Source organism: Sapajus apella, unplaced genomic scaffold (assembly GCF_009761245.1).
Source record: "Sapajus apella isolate SASKATOON/1434 unplaced genomic scaffold, GSC_monkey_1.0 scaffold2, whole genome shotgun sequence".
NCBI lineage: Eukaryota > Metazoa > Chordata > Mammalia > Primates > Cebidae > Sapajus > Sapajus apella.
The window spans coordinates 45,409,745-45,430,810 of record NW_022436942.1 but is presented as its reverse complement, the minus strand read 5'-3'; the positions used below and the strand labels follow the sequence as shown (position 1 = coordinate 45,430,810).

General features: G+C 34.4%; 1 protein-coding gene across 7 annotated transcripts in view; it reads left to right on the top strand.

The window, feature by feature from the left end:
• MGAT4C (MGAT4 family member C) overlaps positions 1–21,066 on the top strand; it is a 948,770-nt gene that overhangs the window by 219,506 nt on the left and 708,198 nt on the right. For all 7 annotated transcript variants that reach the window (XM_032297125.1, XM_032297132.1, XM_032297109.1 and 4 more), the window contains one exon: positions 6,172–6,204. The gene's annotated coding sequence lies outside the window, so the exon portion shown is untranslated. The remainder of the gene's footprint in view (positions 1–6,171; positions 6,205–21,066) is intronic.

Sequence of the window (21,066 nt, the reverse complement as noted above, 5' to 3'; positions counted from 1 at the left end):
TTTCTTTAGCAGCAAAACGACATCTTAAACCTTTTCATTAGGCTATTTGGGAAGTCTAAAAGTATAATTCTTTATACTGTTCCAGAAATAATTAAGGGCAAATGTGTTATTTTTAGATTTCTAAACTGTTCTCTTGGTTCTTCAAAATCCCATGTACTTATTCTCAATGACTGCAGAAAATACAATGAATAGGGCCTCTTCTTAGGTCCCATCAGTTTTTACATATTTCTCTCTAATGCATTTTTTGACTTTTTTCTACACTGGATAGAGTAATTATCCTTTAGTATAGCGTGGAGGAAGAGTGATTTAATTGTTCATTCTTCCAAATCTTTGTCTATTATGTCAGTAGCATAACTTTTATCAAAATGCAAAAAAACAACAAAGTTCACATCTCTGCTCTGTACTTTCACTTCATCACAGCTGGCTGGGCTTGGGGAAATGGGACCAAATGTTAAAAATGAAGCTATTTAATGATTAGTGGGAGAGGCTTACTTTTCTGCATTATGGCATAATGGTTAATCTGCCCCTTTTTTTTTTTTTTCTGGAGAAAACAAAATATAAATGCTGAATATGTTAAAACAGGGGTCCTCAAACCCTGGGCCACAGCTCAGTACCAGTCCATGGCCTGTTAGGAACAAGGCCACACAACAGAACCTGAGTGGCCAGAGAGCAAGAGCTTTATCTGTATTTATACCTGTTCCCTATCAATGCATTACCTCCTGAGTTCCGCCTCCTATCAGATCAGCCTTGCCATTAGATTCTTATAGGAGTGTAAACTCTATTGTGACCTGCACATGCAAGAGACATAGGCTGCATACGCCTTATGAGAATCTAATGCCTGATAATCTGTTACTATCTCCCATCAACCCCAAGATGGGATCATCTAGTTGCAGGAAAACAAGCTCAAGTCTCCAGCTGATTCTGCATTATAGTGAGTTATATAATTATTTAATTATATATTACAATGTAATAATAATAGAAATAGTGTAATAAATGCATTTGAAACATCCTGAAACCATACGTCCCACCCCTGGTCTGTGGAAAAATTGTCTTCCATGAAACCAGTTCCAGGTACCAAAAAGGTTGGGTACTGTTTTATTAAAACATTCAAATGCATTGATGAACTATATAGAAAGTAAGAAGCACTCCGAGGCACAAGTAAATGAAAGGGTAAAATGAAAGTGACAAGCAGAATGCTGATACTGGTTTCTACCTTAAAAGCCATTACACATTCTAGTAAACTTGAGTTTTTGTTTTCATAGATTTTCAAAGCACAGGGAATAGGGAGAAAATATCCAATGGTTGCTGAAAATAGAAAATCTAAAAGAATATAATCCCAACATAAACCTGGGCCCAACAAATGGCCTATCCCCTCTACATAAGTGAAAAACAGAAATAAATGTCCACTCATTCACGGTTTTATAAGGAGCTATACCTATCTTGACTTCTAGTACTGAATGAAGGGGAAAAAGAATATTGCTTCTAGCTAAAAAACAGCCTTTGTGTTGGATTGCAGCCTGAATTTCTTCGACTGTGGGATGTGAAAACCTTAATGCAATACTACAGTTTAAAGTACACCTAGGTTGGTATAGTCCCCAGCACGTAGCAAAAACAATTGCAATTTTTTTCCCAGAAGAACTTGTTTTCAGTCCACACCACGAGCAATTCTCACAAATAAAAATTTAGAAATATGACTTTATACTAAAAAAAATCACAACACACCAAGGAAACAAAGTGCCACAAGCTGGAGCCTCCAAATATGAGAACAAGATATCATAACTAGAAAGCAAATACACTTCGTAGGTTACAAAAATAAAGGAAGGTACTGAAAAAAATAAGAAAAGAGGAAAATAACTTTAGAAGACTAAGAATATTTAACAAAAGACTCAAGAGAACGGCTTGATATTGAAAACTACTATTTTAGGTCAGTGTCCCTGGAAATGAACTCTTAGATATGGATTAGCATACAAGAAATTTATTTGGGTATATTCTCAGGGAAAATCACTGTTAAGGGAGTTAAGAAAAGCTGGATTGGGCAGAAGGCAAAGGAGATGTAATTGCATTACAACTTTCAGCAGATAATATCATAAGTTCTGAAGTTAATCACTCCTAAAACTACTACTAAAAAGCAGACATACTTTTAGGGTGTCTATATTATGCAGAACAGCTATGACCCCAAAGACTGAATATTATAGTTACAGGGGGAAAATGAAATTAACAGGCTTAAAATTTCTTTAGGAACTCTAAAAGTTCTGTACAAATGGGTTATTTTGGTCATCTACACAGGAATCAAAGAACAGCCACTGGAATCAGATAATCTTACTTCACTCCTGCCTTTCACAATCACTAACTAGTTGACCAAAAGCAAATTACTCTCTCTCTGTGACCAGTTTTTTCATTTCTAGAGTGGCATTAATGACAGCTACTTAATAGAAGTGCTGTGGAGGATTAAATGAAATGAACACATCTGAAGAATAAGTGTAACAACTATTACGTAACAACAGTTTGTTAATAGCTGCTATAATAAAAATACTTTTAAAAAAGAAGAGGATCATAATCATTAATTTAGAATTTGCCTTAAATTTTCTTATATTTACTTTGATATCCTGTTTAATTCAGTCATGTACAGAACCTAATTCTTACTCCAAAAGCAAAACAACACTTTACTGGAAATTTACCTTTAATGATATATGTGAATTCTGTAATAGCAGGACATCCTTGACTCTTTCTCTGGTTCTTTATATTTGCATAGATACACTATTTCTGGGGTATTTTAGAATACGTTCAAGATGATTCCTTTTATCCTACAAACACACTGACAACAGATTATAGCATTGAAATGTGTATTGTCAGAGCATTGCTGTTAATCAAATAACTCTGTAGCATGTTTGTACATGTTTTTCATCTGTGCTTGGAAAAAGATGATACGACTTTATTCATGTGTTTACTTGTTTATTTCCTACTGTTATAACAAATCAAGGTGCAGTATCTTAATACATTCCCTTTTCTCTGGCCCTTGGAAAACAGCAAAAATTAATGCTAAATTTAATCCATCAAGTAGTAACTGGAATAAATATTACATATCTAATCTACAGGTTTATTTCTTTGCAGTAATAAACAAATACTTTGTTTTATTTATGTTTGACCAGATTTATTCTGTTCTCCTTTAATGAAAATCTGGGGCTATTTGGCTCCTACAATAAGCTGTCAAGATGAAAAATCCACAGTGTAATGTCAATTTGCAATGCTTGTGGTTCAAAGGGTATTTACAGCACATGATTTATTTTTCAATCACCTAAGATTTAACAAAGAAACTATACCATGATTAATATAAAAAAAAGTGAGCAGTGATTTATTTTTACAAATTTGTCTTGAACAGCATAAAGCATGTTATTTCTGATAGTGCCTATTAGGAACAATAGCAATTGAAGTTTGTAAGAGTAAACAATTTAAATCTGCCATAAAAAAGTCAACACCTTAGAAAAAACTGGAAAAGATACTCTACTTCCATCCTGTGGAATTATTTCATAGATATTAGATGAAGTGTTGCAAAACATTTTTTCAGGGCTTTCGTTAGGAGAGTAAGTGTCCGTTCTTCAAATGCATGTCATCCTTTTAACATATGATTATTCCACAGCCTTTTTTTCCTTTTATATTTAATATATATGCATTTAAATTTGACAAAAATAATTTGGCTGAAATAAAAATAAATAGCTCTTAAATTTCAAATGCCCTCTCAGTTTTGGGAAACAACTTGTGGCAGTTCTTAGCATCAACCTAGGAAAATCTTTAGAATCAATATCCCAGTAATCTAACACTATTCTTTTCAGAATCAAATCTTTTAGACCTGCCTTCAGTGAGGTAAATGCTTGGCTGGATACATAGTAGGTATATATATTTGTGGGTTACATGAGATATTTTGATATAGGCAAGCAATACATAATAATCACACCAGGGTAGCTGGGGTATCCATCACCTCAAGCATTTATCTTTGTGTTGCAAACAATTCAATTATACTCTTCTCCTTATGTTAAATGTACAATTAAATTATTTTTGACTATAGGTACCATGTTGTGCTAGCAAATATGATAGCATATATTATTGAAATTTACAAGGGACATAAATTCTCCTCATGGTATTTTATGTGTTTTCTTGCAAAATTACTTTGGTCTTGTTAGGTTTTAACTATAAAAACTTATTTAACAATCAAGAGCTATAGTTAATTACAGAATTATTCTATTACTAGAAAGCTACGTGTGAATTGATCATTCTTATTCTTTTATTACAAGTATATAATCATTAAATAAGTAGATGTATTTGAGTTGATGTTGAAAGGTATCTAAGATATAATGCGAAGACAAAAAGTAAGCTAGAAAACAGTATATTTTCATAATTATGTAGTGGTACCCATACATTTATTTGTACACTTCCTGATAATGTTAAAACACATTGGGATGTAAATTTTAAAAGTGTGGCATAATATGCAGCAAACTCAAGTAGTAAGTGGGAATATAAAAAATATTCATTTCTTTTGAGACAGAGTCTCCCTCTGTCACCCAGGTTGGAGGGCAGTGGCTCAATCTTGCCTCCTTGCAAACTCTGCCTCCCAAGTTCAAGTGATTATCCTGCTTCAGCTTCCGGAGTAGCTGGTACTACAGCATGGTTGTACATAGAATAAAAATGGGACACTGGGCTGGGCACAGTGGCTTACACCTGTAATCCTAGCACTTTGGGAGTCCAAGGCGGGTGGATTGCCTGAGTTCAGGAGTTCGAGACCAGCCTGGGCAAAATGGGGAAACCCCATCTCTTCCTGAGTAGCTGGGACTACAGATGCGCACCACTATGCCCAGCTAATTTTTGTATTTTTAGTAGAAATTGGTGTTTTATCATGTTGGCCAGGATGGTCTTGAATTCCTTACCTCAGGGGATTCACCAGACTCAGACTCCTAAAATGCTGGAATTACAGGCATGAGCCACTGCAACCAGCCAAATATTCACTTTTTTTAATACATCTTTTTATCTTACATATCTTTATATGTTTCCTTAATAGCCAATATTTATATAATAAAACATAGGAAGAAGACAGGCATGTAGACTCACACATCAGCAATGACTAACTCCACAAGGTAGAATTACAGATGCCCTTAATTTACTTCTTGTCTACATTTTAATATCTATGTTCATAACAAGAGTTATTAATTTATGTAAATACAAGGTAGAATCATTTTAGTGGACTGATATTAAAAAAACTTTTCTCATTTATTGCATAAACACATCTCACTCCTCATAGATTTTTTTCTATGGAAATATGATTATACAAATATAATTAACATTTATCTGAATAAAATTTATTTATCAATAAAGAACCTTAATTGCATGAGCATTGTTAAATCACCAAACTAAATCTAATACATCACAACTAAGATATTACGTGGCCTCCTCAAGAGCTTCTTCAGTTAATTGCATGGGGATTGAGAATTAAGTTAGTTTTTTGTTTGTTTCTTCTTTTGTTCTGGTGTTTATATCAGTACTTTTGTGTAAAGTTACAAGTAATGGCAATGAATAACAACATAGATATTTTCATATGTAATATTATAGAAATACATTGTGAACAATAATTTCTATATATACGAAATACTGAAAATAATAAAAAGTTTTAAAAAGTATTCTGTAAGCCCTTGTTTTAGATCTCTTCTTCCTTTGTTTCAATAATAGGCTTTAATAATCACTCTTTCTTATGAAACATGTGAATATTTAGGTGTTACTGTTTTTAAATTTTTGTATCATTAAATATGCAATGCATCATTTCCTAATAATCCTCTCAACTTCTTTACTATTAGCATTTTTTTTTTTCAACTTTCAGCTTTCCTTTGCCGCTTCAATCATCTCCAGCAATATTTAAGATCTCTGATAGCTAATGGTAAATCTGAGAACATTTTCTGGACTCGAGCCAATCATAGTATCTTTAAATAATATTTATATATTACAAGCTTGCCAGCTACTTACCAGGGCATAACAAAAGATAAATATACACTCCTCTACTACCACCACTAAAAGAAACCAATCATCTGACTGCTAGTGACCTAATTTTTGCATAGCTGTTTATAATTCTCATCATCATGTTATAGCAATATGATTTATTAATCCTTCTGGCATTTTTCTCCTTGACAGCTTCTCAGCTGCTGTTACATTCTACTTGGATAGGTAAGTACTATATACAATTTTGAAACTGCACATCAGTTTTATATGTTGAGACTTTATTTGCTTTAAACACTCAGTGTCTACTAAGGTAGAATAATTTGGATTTAACAATATGAAAGATAAAAAATTACTGTTAAGGGTTCAACATAGATGAGAATGAAGAAAATGCATATTTGAAGATGTGACTACAATGGAGCCTTTCAATATGTTTAACTCAGGGTGGGTTAAAATATAATTCATATCTTAGTTTATAAAAACCATAGCATTTTACTTCAAATGGGAAATATACTTTTTAGTCCTCTGCAGACTTTTAGGTATACTGAAAAACTTCTGTACAGAAATATTTTTGCTATAATATCTAAAACCGTACACCTTTTTAAGCAACAACTGTATGTTTTCACATCAATTTTTAATTGTCAAAAATTAGCTATAATCATCAATACAGGTGGTAAATTATCTATCTATATATGTAACTACCACATTTTCATTACAATAAAATTCAATTTGATGTTTTGTACATATTATACATATTAAACAGAAACAAGAACAGAACAAAAATATTAGAAAGGAATATGCACATATGAACAAACACCCGATTAATAATTCACTACAGCTGTACTCTAAACAAGGTTGTATTGCTAGAATGTATGGCAAAAAAAGGAGAAATATTTAGATTGTATAGTTCTCTTTGTCCAGTAAAAAAAAAAAAAATCCACCATTGTTGCTTAATGTGAATGGACACATTTCTTGATGCCAGTGAATCAGAAGGAGTTTAGGCATATAAAATATATTAGGTAATATCGTATTGTGAACCACAAATTTGCACAGCAATGTTATTTAAGTGAGCAATTTACATTTTTGGATCTCTATTTGACCTGTCACCTGCACATTGACATTCCATCTCTATAAATTATTCCTTAAGCTAGAGAAACATTTATTGTAAGAAATAAAGATAATGTGGATTCATGTGACTTCCTTATGACCTAATTTAATAAAATTATTCTAAAATGATAAAAGGAAGACATAGTTATATTTATGACATAATCTGCTCAAATTTCCAATGTTTTAAACTTTCTTTTGTCAAGTGATAGATGATGTTTCTGTTGTAACTATCGGAATTTTTGAGACGAGCATTTCAAGGAGCTCCAGTTTCAATTGGAAAGGATCCATAATCTTAAAACACTGGACATTCTACTGTGAAGGATTTTAAATGTGATTATATATTTCTCTAATATTCATAAGTATTCTATTTATTCATAAAGGTAAAGCAGCAAATTAATTCCTAGTAGTCTAGGAGAAATGCAACTTAGAATCTTTTCCATATTTGGAAAGGTTGTTTGAAAAGCCAGAATTCTTCAGCATCTTACTGTAAAGTCGTAATTTGTGTCTACCCTATTTTAATCATAGGTGTGACAACAGCATGGTTTTGTATGGAATAATAGTGGGGCGCTGGGCTGGGCACAGTGGCTCACGCCTGTAACCCTAGCACTCTGGGAGGCCAAGGCAGGTGGATTGCCTGAGTTCAGGAGTTCAAGACCAGCCTAGGCAAAACTGTGAAACCCCGTCTCTACTAAATTACACAAGAAATTAGCCGGGCATGGCTATGTGTGCCTGTAGTCCCAGCTACCCAGGAGGCTGAGGCAGGAGAATCACTAGAATCTGGAAGGTGGAGATGGCAGTGAACCGAGATCATGCCACTGCATACCAGCCTGGGCAACAGGCCAAGACTCCATCTCTACATGTACACGTACACGCACACGGTGTGTCGGGGTGCTGATGATTTAGCCTCTGTGTTTTCCAATTTCTTGTAGAGTCTTTAATCTGGTCTGGTCTGACTCAAAATCATTGTCACTTATACCCAAATTGTTTAAGGATAAGGATGTGATATTCTTCACTGAGTTCAGAGAACTGGCATGTAACTAACAGAACCAATTAAGTAACAATTTTGCATAGTTTCTCGGTCATTAAAAAAATGGAGAAAATGAGGAAAATCTAGTGTACTCTAGCTTCTAAGGAAGTAAATTCCTCAGTTTAAGTCTCTTCTTTTACAGCATATAACAAAGCAAATCAAGGAGTAGACAATTCCACGATATTCAGATATTTTGACTTTTAAAACACTAGCTGTTAAGCTATTAATAACTGTGAGAGATCACATTAAATTCAAGTGATGCTGATTATTTTAAATGGATAAAATTTTATGTATTGTGTACGTGATGTTTCAAAGTACTTATACATTGTGAAATGGTTGAATCTAGCTAGTTAAAAATGCATTATCTCATATAGTTATCATTTTGTGATAAGAACACTTAACATCTGCTTTCAACACAGAAGTATAGAGTAGCATGGTGGTTACTAGAGGCTCGGCTGGATTGGGTGCAGCGGTGTTGGGAAGATGTTGGTCAACTGATGAAAAGTTACAGTTAGATAGGTAGAATAAGTTCAGGAGATAGCAATGATTTTTTAAGCTTTCAGTAATTTAATAAATAACTTACACTGACATCTAACATGACATTTCACCATAATTGAAGCCTATCTTTCAAACATAGCATATCTTATTTTTATTTTGAATGTCACACAAATGAACTAATGAATATGCAACTCCAATTACTGCATGTATTATGTAGACACTCAGGCATTTATTGACAGTTATTTTTAGTGAAAAAAAATTATCATAATCAACCTATACATAATGCTGCTGTTTAAATAATTAATATAATGTGGTAGGCCAGAGAGGCGGGGGTCCCAAAAGATGGCTCTGCAAGTAATATCAACAAATTGAAAGCATTAGATGATCCAGTTTCTGAAACACTTGATATTGAACAAAAATTAGGTTCAGAAAATTGTTAAAGATGTCTGTAATTTTATCAAAGACCAATTGCATCATTAAAGCATTACATGATGGGGAGGAACAACAGTGCTGAGGAGGTCATAAAGATAGTTGTATGCATCCAGAAGTCAAGAATTTAAAAGAATGAGTGTTGGAGTGCTCATTTGCCATAAATGATTTTGAACCATAATTAATATAGAAGTATTCATTTTGAATCATAATGGCAACATTTTGTACTTAAAAGTTATATAAATGGTAAAAAGCCATGACAATGTATGTTTATACAAGCTTGGAGTTTTTCAGTATGTTATAAAAGCTAAATTTATAATGCATGGGTATTGTATGGAACAAACATATTTTAATTTTATCTAAACAAGAAAAAACTTACACATAGACAATTTCTGAAATCTTTTCAAAGAGGAACAATTTAATTACATGCTTCTTGCATATTTACCAATGAACTTTAAGGCAGTTGTTACATTGTATTTGTATTACAACCTCCCTAGAACTAAAAAGCATTATAATAACATTTGACCATTTTAATTGAAATATTTTAAAAATTAAACTGTTAGAAAAAAAATGATAAGGAAAAGGAGACTCTCTGTGAGGGGTTGACTTATGTCCTCCCCAAACTCATGTATTTAGTTCCCCAATGCCATAGAACATGACCTTATTTGAAAATAGTGTCTTTATAGAGGTACTTAAGTTAAAATAGGGTCACTAGAGTGATCCCTGACCCAATATAATAGGTACTTATTAAAAGCAGAAATCCAGACATTCAGACTCACGCAGAAGGGAGACAATGTGAAGAAACACAGCAAGAAGATGCCCAACTACAGTCAAAGAGCCACTGAGGCTACTAAAACCAGGAGACAGGCCTGAAATAGACCCTTTTCCAGAGCCTTCAAAGGGACATCTTGATTTCAAACTTCTAGCCTCCAGAATTTTCAGACAATAAATTTCTGATGTTCTTAGCCAATCAGTTTGTGGCACTATGTTTTGGCAGCCCTAGAAAACTAATGCATTATCTTAACCAACGTTTCTTGTCTAAGATAGAGCTTTCCTTTCCATAACATCCACAGTGGCTTAGGGAATTTATGTAAGAAATCTTACACTGTAAATATTTATTTATAAATTTCTGAGGTCCAGTGATGAAACTAGCAATATTAGTTGATTGATATTCTTAAAATGCAGAATAATGAGAGACAACTTTGCTAGTCAATTGATATAACAATTACTGAATAAACATTTTGTGATATGGCTATCAGTGTATAAAATAATTGTATAGATTTGAATCACATGAATTCAACCCCAGTATTACACGTATGTCCCTATATTCTTCTCAAGAAATCCAAATAATTAACAGGACAACACCTGGGTTTAGCATCAGAATATGGTATTCTCCCTATGAATACCATATATTGGACCTATATTCTCCATATGAATACCATATTCTACCCACTAAAATACCTCAGATAATTTTATGTATACCAACTAGTAAGGACCCAGTTTTCAACCCTTGATAACCTCCAAAACCAGAATAAGGGATCCTCATTTGACCTGGAGTTAATTTTTGAGGTTTGTGAATAAACTAAATCAGGTCACTGCTTTTGTTTTTGTTTGCTACTTGGAGGGAGCAGAGTAAAGCAATGCCGAGACATGAATAGAGATGTAGACTTCTTTAGTAACAACAGCCAATATATTCTTTTTTTTTTTTTTTTTTGAAACAAGCTCTGTTATTATTTTAGAGTTGACTTTTGATAAATCCATTAAAAAACTATTGACTTGGTGGAATGTGATACTTTGGGACTTCCAGGTTATTCTTTGAAGTGGTCTTGATAGGAAGCTATGTGTTCACAAAATGTATTAAGCTGGGGGAAATAAAGCATTTCAATAAATGTTTTTTTTTTTTTTTTACAATATGTGTGTATTTACTTTTTCAGCAAGTTAGTTCATTTTCAAGAAAAGATCCTACAACAGAATTATAAATTTTCAATCTTTTGTTGGCATCTACAAGATGATCCTCAACTTCAGATGCTTAAGTGCTGTAAGGACACTGGCTCTGTTTTACTCTGTCCTTTAAGATCCTTGCGAAAAGATGCATGCTTACAGTCCTCTCTGGCCTGTAGCAATGCCACAGTTCCCTCTTTCAGTTAGCTCCCTGCTTGCTTCCTGTCATGCATAGTTAACAGTGCCCTCCCTCCTGCTGTCATCCTAATTTCTCTAGTTCTTGAGATCACTGGTGGGAGAACAGAACCATTACTAAAAGATGACTGCAAAGTGCTAAAGTGCTCACCCAGCCATAACATTCTTCTATTTACTGTCCTTGTTATTTATGTTGATATTTGCTTAATGTAGGATGTAAGAGCTTGACATATGGGGTGATTTAGCAACACCAGGGAAATAAATATTATACAAAGTTCTATCATTGAATGACATGAGATTAATAACATCTGGGCTAACTATTCTACCCATATCAAGTATCACAATCATAGATTTGAATATACTCCTTTAAAATATATAGTATTAGATTTCATTGAACCATGGTGTACTACATAAATAGAATACACTTAAACAATCAGGGACCCAGTTTGGATCATCTGGCAAACCTCATTTTTTGTTGTTGTTGTTCACTCTTACGTTATCGAAAGCCTTATGGTCATTTTAAGGCAAAAACATTCCCAATTCAGTAAAATTTGAATAATCCACCCCATAGATTAATCAAATTCTGAACCTAATTTGAAGTTACATGTTTTCCTCTTTCTCACTAAGGTACTTTGTAGTGTAAGGCAGAGAAATTATTCTTCACTCTTTCCTAGCTCCCCAGTCCATACTAAACTTGCTAGCCAAAGATTCTTCTAAATCTATGCTCAAGATAGGGGAGAGAAGAGAGGAAAATGGCTAAGAATATTTGAAATGTGAATTGAAGCTTCTGAGCCAGATGAATTGCTCTAGTCTACTTATTTTTCTTACGGTGCATTTGGTGTCTCAAATTTCTCAGACTCCCCCTCCCTTTTATAGGCAGGGCTTCTCTTAATTAAGTTTCTTCTAATTAACCCTCAAATTGTGACATAATGCACCTACAGCCTTGACTAAAATCTTCAGGTCCTGCAAGATTACTCTTTTGAAGAGATTCTTTTCTAAATGATTACAGGCCAGTGTGCTTCCTGCTGGATCCACATATGGTACATCACATTCTTGCATGGTTGATTCATCATGGGGGCAAAACTGATTATTTTGCACTTGCCATCTTCTCTGTTTGCCATTTGGCTTTTTCATGCATGAGTCAATAACAATTCTCCAGTGGCCTCATACCCTTCTGCAAACACATATCAGATTCTTAATTGGTCAAAGTTTCTCTCACTACATTTGGATTAATTTTACCCTCCATGTTTTGATGTTGAATACATAAGTGAGGTATGGGGAAGGGCATAGTATACAAGTTACTAATCAGCTCTCTCTGAGGACATCTTCCTTAAATATTATAGTTTATTATTTCCAAACTCTCAACCACCATGTATCCTTGATGTGAGGAGGGAATTCATTTTAATTATCTGCTTGAATTTCTATAAATGAGCCCTCTATTTTATAATGACTAAGACCAAATTTCATTTTTAACATGCTATTATATCAGTTGATATTCTAGAATTGTGTTTCATATTTTAGAATTTTCCTCAGCTAACTAATAAGTGCCTTAAGGTCATAAACCATGTCCTGTTTTGTTTTTTTTTTCTTATTTCTCCTGACACAGATAAGCCATCATTAATAAATTTTGGATGGATGATTGATTTAGACTTTAAAAAGAGACAAAGGGTAGTAAGGCGCTAGATCATGATGGGGAAAACCTGAATGATGAACAGATGATGTAGATATTAATATTAACAAAACCTAATTGGGGAAGTACTTTAAAATAACATATAGGACATTGTGGTAGTTTTAAAATTCAACAGTTCTTTGACTCTCCTTCCCATCAGGAGGTCAAGTTTGTGTGCAGTAACTTGAACCTGAGGGCTTTGTAGGACTGTTTCAATAAATACATTGTAGAATAATTGATATTGTATAACTTTGAGACTACATTATAAAAGATCATGCAGCTTCCGTACGTCTCTCTTGGAACACTTGATTTGGGAGATGTTAGCTACCAAGAAATGCAGCAACCCTGAGGATGCCATGTAGAGATATAACAAAGCAAGAAAGTTGGTAAAGGATATATTTAATCTTAAATCATATTTAGAGAAAATGAAAAGAAATCAGAATTTCCTTTGTTCTTTATCCCCAACCAACCACCTCCATACTATTTCTCAGTCTGAGGCTCTCTCATTTGCAAAACATTTTTAAATTAAGACACATTTTATAATCAAAGATCAAATTCAAGATGAGCCTCTGTTAAGGATCCCAAAAGACCTAAGGTTGAGTTTTATAGACTCTCTCAAAGAGTCCAAAAGCCTCTTAGTGATGCCAAGGTTGTTCTTCACAGATAATGTCTGTGAAGTAATAGGAGATCTAACATATTTAATGGCTTTTCCCACAATATCCTCAAGATCTGTGAGTGTATTTTTTCTAATAGAAAGAATTACACATTATTTCATTAAAAATCCACATAATTTTTAAAAACTTTTATCAGGTAGATCTGCAAGAATAGGGACAGTATAACATTTAAAAGGAAGTTGAATTTCAGGATTTCCATGAGCAAAAAGCTAGCTGAGAACACTCAGCTGCAAACACCAATCATTTCTTATGAGAAAGGAAGGATGATTCAGACAACAGAATCAAGATCCAGAAGGCAGACCAAAGGGCTTTGATAAATCATTCTCAGTCTTATTATTGCCTAATAAGACTGAGCCATCATAAAGAAACTAGTAACATGTACTCAGTTGGATTTCAGAATTGCTATGAATCAGTGACCCTGATTGCCTCCATTTTATCTATTTAAAATGAAATTGTATCAGTTCTATATGTGAGCCATCAGTGTATGTTGGCTATATGGTGGGCAGATAACTTGTCTCTTTAGATCGTAGATCTTCAAATTGAGAGGAACAGCACTGAAGGAACTGTACTGAAAGAACCACAGGCGCAGAGCTTCTTATGTGGATGGATCTGATTTAGATAGCAGATTACTGAAACCTCAAACCTGAGTGTGATGCTGCAATGTACGAGACATTTGAAAGTCTTGAAAGGGAGTGTGTTTTGCATGTGGTAATATTATAAGTACTTGTGATATGAAGGTAAACTGTGTCCTCAAGTTATTTGATGATATTCATTCATTTAAGAGGTGGGGGCTATGTTAACTTTCCTTGAACCTGAACAGGATATTATGACTGCCTTGAAAAACAGAATATGGTAGAAAAAATACTGTACAACTTTAGAGGAAAATTTATTCAGCTTCTGCCAGTCTTTCTGGGGACATCATCTTTTTAAGAGAGTAACCCTCATATAAAGAAACTCAGCTACCTTGAGGCCACCATGTAGAACTGTAATCCCCAACCCCTTTGGCACTAGGAAGGAGTTTCATAGAAGATAATTTTTCCATGGATGGGGTGGGAGACAGATGGTTTTGGGATGAAACTTGTCCCACCTCAGATAAACAGGCATTAGATTCTCTTAAGGAGCATGCACCCTAGATCCCTTATGTAGGGTTCTTGCTCCTATAAGAATCTAATGCCCCAGTTGATCTGACAGGCGGTGAAGCTCAGGTGGTAATGCTCCCTTGCCTGATGCTCACCTTCTGCTGTGCAGCCTGGTTCCTAACAGGCCACAGACCAGTATTGGTCCATGGTCAGGGGATTAGGGACTCCTGATGTAGAGAGAACAGACAAAGAAAAAATATACAGAGAGGAGATGTCCATGCAGCCCCTACTGTTTCAGAACTAGTTTAATTCTTTCTAGCCCAGGCTGCGTCTATGCAAGGGATAGGGCTTTTAAGATAAACCATCTTCAGACATTGTGTGACTGCTACGGCATGAGAGACACAGGTGAGACACTGACTTGCTGAGCGTACTCAACTGCCGAGTTCATGAACAAAATAACTGATTGCTAATGTTTTAAGCTACTGTTTGGAGCTTTTATACCAAAGTAGGTAACCAAAACAAGAACTATTGAAATATTGAGAACTATTTTTGTTGTTGTTTTAAGAAAAAACAAAAATGGGTCAGTTACAGAGTTTATTGTACTATCACGGTTTAGATCAAGGTTTCTCAGCAATGGTGTATTGGCATTTTAATCCAGACAATTTTGTTGTGTGGGACTTGCCTGCTCATTGCAGGCTGTTTAAGAGCATCACTGGCTTGATTCAATAGAGAATACAACCTTCCCACCCTCAAATATGATCATTCAAAATGTCTAGAGACATTGCCAAATGCCTTCTGGGGACAAAATTCCTCCTGATTAAAATAACTGGTTAACATAAATTTGCAGAAAGAATAGTAAGGGAAAAGAAACCTAGAAAAGAAGAGTATAAAATTTTCTTAACCAAAAAATTATATCAAATCCCGTAATAATAAACTGTGAAGTAGAAACAGTATTGAAACAAGAACGTTCTAGAATTGGATGCTGTTTGCAAAATAATCAAAATATTCATGCTACTCATACATATGTAAGTATAGCAAATTAGGTTTCCATTAAGTTATGGACTTGTTGAGGCTCACCGTGAATGTTTACTTCTTGCACCTTTTGCCCTCTTATTTCATGCTTTAGTTGATTTTTCATGTTAACTTCTATTGTTTCAATAAAAACACTTCTATAAATTAATGACTTTCCAAGAAATGAGTTTTGTTTTGTCTCACGTGAGGTTATTTAACCTCACAACTTAGTATTTTAGCCTTTTGAAATACTTATCTGGAAAAAATTACTAATTGAGACTAACAAAATATGCTTTGTATTTCTGATAGTATAATCAACTTCAAAATTTTGAAGATAATTTCAAGGCAACCTACAATTCAGAAAGGAAATAATATCAGAACTGTTAGTCATGGAAAAGGAACAAAGGGGTTAGTTTTAAAAGTGAGGGAAAACTAAGTTTTAATACAAAATTCTTGCTTTCTCTTGTAGTATCAATGTTTTAAATTATTGACATGATATTTCTATTTTTTCAAATTTTATTAAATTTATATTCATGTGTGAGGCATTTAAGAATGAATTCTGTGTAGTTTATTGTAATTTGTTAATTTGCTCCAAGTTTTTCTTTCTGAGCAAGTTTTGTAATAATTATTCTTAGAAGTTTTTCTTTTTTATCTCTCCTTTTAAAAAAATTGTGCTCTGAGGCAGAGGAAGTCCATTGGCCAAAAGGAGAACAAAACATTTGATTATTTTTTTCCCATTCTGTGGTCAGTTTCAAATGATGGTTGTCACACACCAGGAGAAACAATAATTGGGTTAGAGCAAATTCATATTAATTAGAGCAAATCTATCATTAGTACAATGATAACAGCTTAGTGTGTAGTATACAGTGCTAGGAGGTAAGAAGAATCAACTGCATATTTAAAGGTCAGGGAATACCCAACTCCCAATATTGGCATATTTTTGTTTATAGTGGAAGCCAAGATAAACTAGTGCCTTATCTTAGTCTCAACTTAACTTTCAAATATATGAAACATTATCTTTCACTTGGTAACTGGTATCTCCCTATTATAAGGTATGTATCTGTCATCAGGTGACAGCTACCACTTATCAGAGGAATAGGACATTTGTTGCACAGAGCATTCAAAGAGATTAAATCCATTTTTCTCCTTTCTACAAATTTTGTATAGTACAATGACATATGAATCAATTGGTAAACTATTAATAACTTCTAGATGAGTTTAGCCCCTTCATTTTTCAGAAGGGAAAGGAACTGTAGAGCTGAATAGATCTGGCGTGCCAGTATATTTACCCTTTTACAACTGCTTTTCATTTTAGTGTTACTTTCTTTTTTGCAAGGGCAAGATACTAAATAAGATGAGATGATTTATATTTTGTCGCATTTGCTTTCAAAGATTAATGAGCACCACCGAAAGGAATAAAAAAAGATATTAGGTAGAGCCAATTTAGGAAGCAGAGGCAGTAGTTAATACATAAAGTAAAATTACCCTGCATGTTTTCCAACAAAATTGTTTCTTTCTTAGTTTTCATGTTTATTTGAATTAATTTGGCATGAATTAAATAGTTTTAATTAATAGTAAATTAATAGTTTGTCCTGTTTAATGTTTATACATGCCTCGTTTATGGGATAACTGATGATTTATAAACACCTTTGGCAATTAGTGGGCAGTTTACTGTATCTTTTGGAAAACCAGTGGGGCAATTTTTCACAATAACAACAAAATACAGTATACCAACATATGATGTAGTTATCTGCCTGAAACAACAGAACTTACATTATAAGTAGATTAACTAATTTCAGGTGCATAAATTGAAACAAATAATAACACAATTTCTAGTTTCGTTTCGTCTTTCCTTTTTAGAAACACATCAACACTACTTGATTTGAAAGTACATTTTTGTAAAAGACCAATATTTCACCTTCTGAAATTTAGGTAACGTGATTACTAAACTTTAACCTTTCATACACAAGAATAGTAATCTAAAACTGATGCAGACCTAAGACACCAAATAAGGCTAAAGTATATGTAGAGACAGAGTAAAAATAGTGGACTTCATTAGATATATGTACAGTAAATTTTGCTTAGAAAAAGAAATGTGTACAAGAATAATGCTTAAGAGCCTAAGTGTAGAAATCTGTCAGATTTGAAATTGAAGCTTGGGTCTGAAATTTTATTTTTCTGTGATTATTCTTTGATGTTTGCACATACCATAAGATGGAGCAAGACTGACTTTCTAAAAGTTTGAATTTGTTATTCAAGTATAATATACATACAGAAAAACATATAGTTTGGTGGTTTGCACAAACCTCAAATAATAGTATAATCAGCACTCAAATCAAGAAACAGCACATTACCAACAGCCAGAATATTCCCTTATGTTCCTCACCCATCAGCCACTGCCACTCCCTCTCCAAAATAGCCTTTACTGTGATTTATTTTGTTTTTATTCTCTCAGCATTTTTTTATTGATACATAATATTGGTATATATTTATGGGGCACATGTGATATTTTAATACATGCATACAGTGTGTAATAATCAAGTTAGGGCATTTAGGGTATTTGTCACCTCAAACTATCATTTCTTTGTGTTGGGAACATTTCACATATTCTCTGTAGATATTTTCAAATATACAGTGTCTTATTGTTAACTACAGTCATCCTACCATGTTATCAAACACTAGAACTTGTTCTTTCTATCTAACAGTATGTTGGTACCCATTAACCAACCTCGCTCTCTACATACCCTTTCAAGTTTCTGATAACTATGAATCTACTCACTACCTCGATGATACCAACTTTTTCCACTCCCACAAATGAGTGAGAACTTGGGAAGTTCGTCTTTCTGTGCCCATCTTATTTCACTTAACATAATGACCTCCAGTTCCATCAATGTTGCTGCAGATGACAGGATTTCCTTCTTTTATATGGCTGGATAATATTCCAATATGTATATATGCCACACTTCCTTTATTCATCCACTGATGGACACTTAGGTTGATTCCATATCTTGGCTATTGTAAATAGTGATACAATAAACATGGGGGTGCTGATAAATCTTTGATATACAGCTGCCCTTTCCTTTGGATAAATACCCAGTAGTGGTATTGCTGGGTCATATAATAGTTTTATTTTTAGTTTTTTGAGAAATCTCCACATAGTTTTCTATAATGACTGTACTAATTTACATTCCCACCAGCAGTATATAAAAATATGCCTTTCTCCCTATGCTCGCCAGCATTTGATATCTTTTTTTTTCCCCCATAAGAATTTTTTATTGCATTTTAGGTTTGGGGGTACATGTGAAGAACATGCAAGATTGATGCATAGGTACACATATGGCAGTGTGATTTGCTGCCTTCCTCCCCATCACCTATATCTGGCATTTCTCCCCATGCTATCTCTTCCCAACTCCCCATCCCCCACTGTCCCTCCCCTATTTCCCCCCAATAGACCCCAGTGTGTGATGCTCCCCTTCCTGTGTCCATGTGTTCTCATTGTTCAACACCCACCTATGAGTGAGAACGTGGTGTTTGATTTTCTGTTCTTGTGTCAGTTTGCTGAGAATGATGGTTTCCAGGTTCATGCATGTCCCTACAAAGGACACAAACTCATAATTTTTTATGGCTGCATAATATTCCATGGTGTATATGTACCACATTTTCCCTGTCCAGTCTATCATCGATGGGCATTTGGGTTGGTTCCAGGTCTTTGCTATTGTAAACAGTGCTGCAATGAACATTTGTGTGCATGTGTCCTTATAGTAGAACGAGTTATAATCCTTTGGATATATACCTAGTAATGGGATTGCTGGGTCAAATGGAATTTCTATTTCTAGGTCCTTGAGGAGTTGCCACACTGTCTTCCACAACGGCTGAACTAATTTACACTCCAGCCAACGGTGTAAAAGTGTTCCTATTTCTCCACATCCTCTCCAGCATCTGTCTCCAGATTTTTTAATGATTGCCATTCTAACTGGCATAAGATGGTATCTCAATGTAGTTTTGATTTGCATTTCTCTAATGACCAGTGATGATGAGCATTTTTTCATATGTTTGTTTGCCTCACATATGTCTTCTTTGTAAAGTATCTGTTCATATCCTTCACCCACTTTTGAATGGGCTTCTTTGTTTTGTTCTCGTAAATGTTTTAGTTCTTTGTAGATTCTGGATATCAGCCCTTTGTCATATGGGTAGACTGCAAAAATTTTTTTCCATTCTGTTGGTTGTGGATTCACTGTTTTTTGTTTTTTTTTTCTGTGCAGAAGCTGTGGAGTTTGATTAGGTCCCATTTTTCAATTTTGGCTTTTGTTGCCAATGCTTTTGGTGTTTTGGTCATGAAGTCCTTGTGTACGCCTATGTCCTGAATGGTTTTGCCTAGATTTCCTTCTAGTGTTTTTATGGTGTTAGGTCTTATGTTTAAGTCTTTAATCCATCTGGAGTTAATTTTAGTGTAAGGTGTCAGGAAGGGGTCCAGTTTCTGCTTTCTGCACATGGCTAGCCAGTTTTCCCAACACCATTTATTATTCCCCATTGCTTGCTTTTTTCAGGTTTGTCAAAGATTGTTTTTGTCAGGTTTGTCAAAGATGTGTTGTGTTGCCTCCGAGGCCTCTGTTGTGTTTCATTGGTCTATATCTCTGTTTTGGTAACAGTACCATGCTGTTTTGATTACTGTAACCTTGTTGTATAGTTTGAAGTCTGGTAATGTGATGCCTCCCACTTTGTTCTTTTTGCTTAGAATTGACTTGGCTATGCGGGCTCTCTTTTGCTCCCATATGAAACTTAAGGTGGTATTTTCCAGTTCTGTGAAGAAGGTCATTGGGAGCTTGATGGGGATAGCATTGAATCTGTAAATTACTTTGGGCAGTATGGCCATTTTCAAGATATTGATTCTTCCTAACCATGAACATGGATTGTTTCTCCATCTGTTTGTGTCCTCTCTTATTTCGTTGAGCAGTGGCTTGTAGTTCTCCTTGAAGAGTTCCTTTACGTTCCTTGTTAGTTGTATTCCTAGGTATTTTATTCTCTTTGGAGCAATTGTGAATGGCAGTTTCTTCTTGAATTGGGTCTCTTTAAGTCTGTTATTAGTGTGTAGGAATGCTTGTGATTTTTGCACCTTGATTTTGTATCCTGAGACTTTGCTGAAGTTGCCTATCAGTTTCAGGAGATTTTGGGCTGAGATGATGAGATCTTCTAGATAGACAATCATGTCGTCTGCAAATAAGACAATTTGACTTTCTCCTTTCCTATTTGAATACTTTTTATTTCTTTTTCTTGCCTGATTGCTCTGGCTAAAACTTCCAATGTTATATTGAATAGGAGTGGTGAGAGAGGGCATCCTTGTGGAGTGCCAGATTTCAAAGGGAATGCTTCCAGTTTTTGCCCATTCAGTATGATATTGGCTGTTGGTATGTCGTAAATAGCTTTTATTATTTTGAGATATTTTCCATCAACACTTAGTTT